This window comes from Lathyrus oleraceus, chromosome 5 (assembly GCF_024323335.1).
Source record: "Lathyrus oleraceus cultivar Zhongwan6 chromosome 5, CAAS_Psat_ZW6_1.0, whole genome shotgun sequence".
Lineage (NCBI taxonomy): Eukaryota > Viridiplantae > Streptophyta > Magnoliopsida > Fabales > Fabaceae > Lathyrus > Lathyrus oleraceus.
In genome coordinates, this window is record NC_066583.1 from 538,009,095 (window position 1) to 538,015,893 (window position 6,799).

A 6,799-nucleotide genomic window follows, 5' to 3' on the forward strand; every position below is an offset into this window, starting at 1 on the left:
CTTCTCAATCAATATACTCCCCTCGTCCATCAGACCCTGGACAGTCTTCCTCAGCAATGAACACCCATTGACAGAAGCAGTGCACTCGGCACAATCCATTCCACAACCCGGATAGACCCCATTCATCCTCAACTGCCTCTTCACCTCAGCCAGAGGAGTCCTCAACTGATCAACGATGGACAGCCCAACCCTATTCTCTCCAGAAATAGCATTCACCCCCCTTTGACCATGCGAGGGCATGGGATTAGCATTAACATTGGGAGATGGTGCGAAGTTAATAGCTTTCGAATCCACCAGGTCTTGAACCGTGTGCTTAAAAGCTTTACAGTTCTCTATATTGTGTCCGGGAGCACCCGAATGGAATTCGCATTTTGCGTTCTCATCATAATTAGCTGGCCTTTGATCAGGTCTCAAAGGTGCCAGCGTTCTGGTCTGTACCAGCCCCAAATCCATCAACTTCTTGAACAGAAAAGAATAGGTTACCGGAGGCCTATCAAACTGCTTGTCCATAGCTCTTCCCTTCATCTGATAACCAGCCCTTTGAGGCCTCTGCTGAAAGGGTTGTCTCTGCTGTTGAGGTTGCTGCTGTTGCTGTTGCGATTGCTCAGCAAGAATAGTTACCGCAGTAGTGTGCTGAAAGTAACGATCCCTACTGGGTCCTCTCTGTGCGTAGACAGCACTAGTATCACCTTCTTTCTTCCTCTGACCGTTCCCAAAAGGCTTTTTTGACCCTGAAGAAGAAGCTGCACCCTGAATTTTCCCGAGCTTCAGCCAGCTCTCAATCCTCTCTCCAGCCACCACAATGTCAGAAAAGTTGGTCACCGGACAACCAACCATCCTTTCAGCATAAGCCCCCTGTAATGTCCCCATAAAGAGATCATACATCTCTCTGTCAACAAGTGGAGGTTGCACTCTGGCAGCCAACTCCCTCCATCTTTGGGCATATTCTTTAAACCCCTCGTTATTTTTCTGAGACATACCCTGCAGCTGGGTACGACTCGGGGCCATATCAGCATTGAACTGATACTGCTTAAAGAACGCGTCCCCAAGATCTTGCCAATTCTTGATATCTGAAGATTTCAGCTTGGTATACCACTCTAGTGAGCCTCCAGACAGGCTGTCCTGGAAGAAGTACATCCACAACTTTTGATCCATTGTATACGCAGAGATCTTGCGGACGAAGGCCTGAAGATGAGTCTCAGGGCACGAACTCCCATTATATCTGTCAAATGCGGGCGCCTTAAACTTTTGTGGGATCACGATCCCCTCCACCAGCCCCATGTTTGACATATTAACCACCCCAGGAGTGGCGTAGCTTTCAAGAGCTCTGATTTTCTCAGCCAGCAGCTGAATCTCTTTGTTCTGCGGAGGAGCACCACACTGACCAAAGGGCTCGTTATGCATTGAAAACTGATCCGCCTCTCTATCTTCTTCTCTGTCATCCTCAACACCGAAGAAAGGAGGAAAAAGACTATCTTTCAGATTCTGACCTGGCCCAGGTTGACCACCAGCACCACCAAAACCAGCAGCATTATTTACAATACCGACCGTTGTCCTCTTACCGCCGTCGCGAGAGCCACCCAGCCCCTGGTTGGAGACACCATCCAGGTTTATACCACTGTTTGCTGCAGAAGCCCGCTCGAGCTTCTCGACCTTATCAGCTAGAGCTTTCTGACCAACCGCAAAGCCTTGCATAATGTTGATCAACTCATTCATCTTGTCTTTCAGCTCGAAGAGATCAGTACTCGGGAGATCCATTAGCCTGGGAGTATTGCGCCTTGTGAAGTATCTGTGAGGACGAGTTGAGTGCAAAGGTACAGTTCTGCGAGCACGAGCAATGATTCCTGAAACAATCAAGCACGTTAGCAACAGATACCTGCAAAATAAAACACAAGTTATTATGATCAATGCATGAATGCAGTGTTTATCCACATGAGGAACACTTTGTCTCTTGATCCTGGCTTCATCGAGACAAATAACAATTCGGCAGCAATATACTGATATTCAGCATTTGATTTATCATACAGATCAGAAATATATGACTTAGCAAAATACCCCCAACCATGTGTGTGCTTGTGTGAGTGCATACGGTAAAGCAAATAAAGCTTGAAGATCAATCACTGAATGAAAAATCACCATCACATAACAAACTGCACAATAAGTGCCATAGTCATACATCAAATCAGATACAATTCAATTCTCCAGAATCGGGAAAGAAATACAAGCAAATGAATTCCGTCAACAAGCCTGACGGTAATCCACACAAATAAGAAAGATCTAGCCGGATGAGGGTCCCACAGATGGCCCTATCTCCTCTTCCATCCTTGCGAACTCTGCGGCGAACCTGAGCTCGGTGTTCTCCTGCTGTAATCTCCCCACTTCCTTCTAGTGAATCTTCATCTGCCTGAAGTAATGATCTCTCTCAGCAATGTAATTATCTCTCTCGGCGATGATCTTCATGCTCTCTGTCTCCTTAACCTTCAGCTTGGCTTCCCACTCAGCGATGAGAACTCGGACTCTGTCGTCCCTCTGATCCCTCACGAGAATCTGCCTCCTCTTCTGATCCTCAATGACCTTTGCAGCTCTAGCTAGTTTCTCCTTAGTGATGTCGTGCTCTCTGGTAGATGATGCTAAGGCTTGACTGACCTTCCCATAGTAGGCAGTATCCGTCTCAAAGCGCTTTGCTTCCAAGGCATGTCGCTTGTCTTGATCTTCCATCTTCACTTTGATCTCCTGGTTGGCCGTCTGAAACCGAGCAACAGTCATCTCCAATTCCGCTTTCTCTGCAAGCAACTGATCTCTGGCTCTCTTCATCTCGAGGAATTCTTCCATGCTGACAGAAGAACTTGGACCCTCAATCCTAGGACACCAAGGATCACCTCCTGGAAATGGTAGAAGTGTGAGCTCTATCCTCTTCCGCAACCAATCCTCAAATAATGGAAAATACCGACAGTTAACTTTGCCAAACGGAACCTTTCCTTTCCTTTGAATGTTACGCCATGACCCAGACACCTGCATCAACTTGGCCTGATTGCCCTCAATCGGGAAGTAAAAGGACTCCTGAGTCTCACACTCAAGGGGAGGAACCTCCATAGCGAACCCCATCTGCCTCCTAAGAAGCGTTGGGTTGTAATTAATGCAACCCTGAACTCCTATGAGAGGCACATTGGGAAAATCCCCGCAGCTATATATAAAATTCCGTCCAGCCAAACCATTATGAGTCCATGCTATGTCATCAGCCCGCAACCCCATCAACCTGAAGGACCACTTGACCGAAGGATCAAAATGAGCAAAAGCACCTCTGGAAGGCAAATACCCCATAAACCACCTGAAGAGTAACTGAGCACAGCACCGGATCAAACCACCACGCCGCTTCTCGTTTCTGTTATGAACCGAGTAATAGACATCTCCGATCAGAGTAGGAATAAAGTTTCTCTGCATGAATAATCTGATAGCATTATGGTCCACAAAGCTCTTCTGATTAGGAAACAGAATAATCCCATAAATGCTTACAGCAATCAAAGCACAAACCGTCTTCCAGTCACCCGCAGCAGCATGTTCCTTGGCATTAGCCTCCAAGAAACTCAAATGAAAACCCGGTAACTTCCCCTTTTCCTTCAAACCCTCCTTAGTCATTTCCGGACTCAAATAAAGAGCACGTGAAATCCCAAGGACGTCAGGCTCTCTCCTAATAGCACAGAAAGGAATCTGATCGTGGATCTGCATACCCAGAATGCTAGCATAATCCTCCATCAGAGGCCCTAACAAATAATCCGGAAATACAAAGCATCTCAGCCCCGGGTCATAAAACTGGAGTAGAGTATGAATGGCGCTCCTGTCACTATCAGTGAGTCTGAAAACCATCTTCAGGATACTACCGTATGACTCTCTGAACATCCCCACATGGTCGGGTGTAATTAATGCAATCATATCTCTCAACTCATCAATCTCGGGGTGGAAGAAACTGTAGGCAACATCATGCTTCAAACCAGTCCTCATCTTTGAGCAGAAATCTCTCAACCAGGATCTCGATCAAAAATGTCCCTGCATATGGGTAAACATGTGTTAGATGCAGGTAAATGCAAAATGTAATGATGCTGATGAATGAATGCAATGTATTGCCATCCTCCAAGCCATCTGATCATCTGTTGCTCTGAACCACAGCCCGGACCACTGAACTGATCACAACCATCTGAAGGAGAATGTAACCACAAATCCGCCTCAAGGGTTCCGAAATAAACGGAAGACAGATACATCATCATCATCATCTGACGATCTTTGAATAGATAACCACAACCTCTGAATCGGCCCGGGGAATCCTGAAATAAACGGATCCCCACTGATAAATAACTCGGACAGCCCTCCGGCGTCTCTGAAATAAACGGCCATAAATCCGACTTAGAAATACGACTCTGATCCACGGAACCATTAGTCGCCATCAAAGTCACCATCTGATCATGCATCTGAAAGAACCATCCTCCCCTCACAGGTAAATTCTAGTCAGGTCACCCTAAGGCGGATAATAATCTCGACAATCGGGCGGAGATACTCAATGGGTTTGCCCTTTCGGGTGTGCCATTGTAGCTCCCTTAAGATCGTCTAAACCAAAGATCCGGGAAATGAACGGTCACCAGAGTCAACAGCTCAAATGAAGTAACTCAACCAAAGTGGAGTACCCCACAGAGGAAAGCACTATCAAATGAACCTCGTCCGGCTTGTGGCATGTCACGTTACAACAATATGTTGATAAAGCAAATGAGGAACGTGAGACCACACTAATCCTAGGTGTATACTCGGGCCTGGGTTTTAGCCCCACTCAGAACACCCACCCCAAAACAGAGAAACCACCTGCACAGAGGACGGCAACATGATAGTATGATGCATGCAAATATTTATTCAAATATATACACAGTCAGAATAATAAATGCAATAAATAACACAAAACAAGCAACCTAAACTACCCTAGAACGCTAGGAGAGACCCGCTTAGGGAAGATGGACCAGCACAGGTCAACATCGAGGTGTCCCCAGCAGAGTCGCCAGCTGTCGCATCCGCGAAAAACAACCGGCGGGCTAAAACAAAAACAACACAGAGCCGCCACTGCACGTTATTTATCCCAAGATAGGGAAAGGAAACGCTCAGAGAAACCTGGAAAAAGCATGGTCTCGCGACCAAAGAGAAAGGGTAAGGGAGTCGGTTACGCAAGGGGAAGGTATTAGCACCCCTCACGTCCGTCGTACTCGACGGGATCCACGCTCTAAGAAAAGAAAAGGTTGCTAAAACACCACACACACACACGCACCGAAGACAACATAGATGGGGTTAAGAGAAAGAGAGCTCGATAGGACGTCGCATCCTATGCCTACGTATCTCGTCTGGAACGAGAATCAGAGCTGCCGTAGTTCGGCTCACGCACGCCAAACAAGCAAACACAAACACAGGCAAACATGGAGCCTGAATGCCAATCATTGGACTTACATCAGCAACCGAACCAAAACACACACAAGAAGGCAAACGTGGAGCCCGACCGCCAATCACTGGACTTACATCGGCATCCGAACCAAACACACAATCAGGATACGGACAGCCAATCGATGGGCTTACATCCATATCCTGACACACAAGAAGATAACAAGCAAACACACACAAAAAGAAAAAAAAAAGTGCCCGGAGAGACCTCACACGGTCTCCTGCCTACATACCTCGTCTGGAACGAGGATCAGGGCGATGTAGTTCCCCTGAAAGGGAAAGAAATTCTAGCCAGAAACCAAGGGAGACACACTACCAGGGAGCTGTACTCGAGCCTAGTGTTATCATGCATCATTGCCCTATGTTGTGGTTTCTACCTACTTGCGCAACAGCAAGCTAATCCTATCCAGGAAGAAAGCAAGCATGCAAGCATCAATCACAATAAAACAAACATTTCACATAGCACACACTATATCCAGTCAAGTGAGGCTCAAATAAAAGGTGGACTGCCGAGGCAAGTCAATTGTACAAGGTAATGTTCGCTCTTAACCCTGACATTGAGAGTCAGGGTGAAGCAGATGAAAGGTGAGTGAAGATTAGACTTCACAGCTCTTATCCCTGGCCAGGGAGAGCTTCAGACAAAGGAGCGTGGGTCCAGAATGGAGGGACCCTTCTACGCTCAAGACTCTGACACAACTGTACAAAGTACAAGACCTTGGGTTTGTGTCCCAACGCATCAACACAGTGGTGTGAGCAGAGGGACGACTCAACAGAATAGCGGGGGATAGATTGCATATCCCTTGGGTTCCGCCAATTGCCTCATAGAGGTCTTTACCTGCTTGGCACAAAAGTAAACAAACACAATCATCGCCTCTTAAGGAGGACTTCAGACAGTTGCCTGGCCAGGTAACAGGCCAGGTCTTCCAGACTACATGAAGTATAGAGATTCTACCTCAACTGGTTTATACAACCAAGCAGCAGCAAGCAAGTTCTTAAAGAACTGTAAGCGACTAAATGTACCTGAAATCAATCAAGTATCATCAGTACTCAGACAAACCAACAATAAACAGCAAAAGTCAATCTATACAGACAACACAAGTTAATGCACATAAGTGCAGGCCATGAGCTCAAACTCAAGCATCAAATCCTACAACACAAAGCCAATGTTAGTTTACAACATCAAACAAAACTCATTTTAATCAACTTGCACTTTTTCCCTTAAGCCTTTTGCATTTCAACCTGAAAATCCAAACCAAATGTGAGAAACTAGACCACTAGGCCAAGCCTAGGGTCCAAAGGGAATGAAAAAATCCAAAACAGCAAGTCAAAT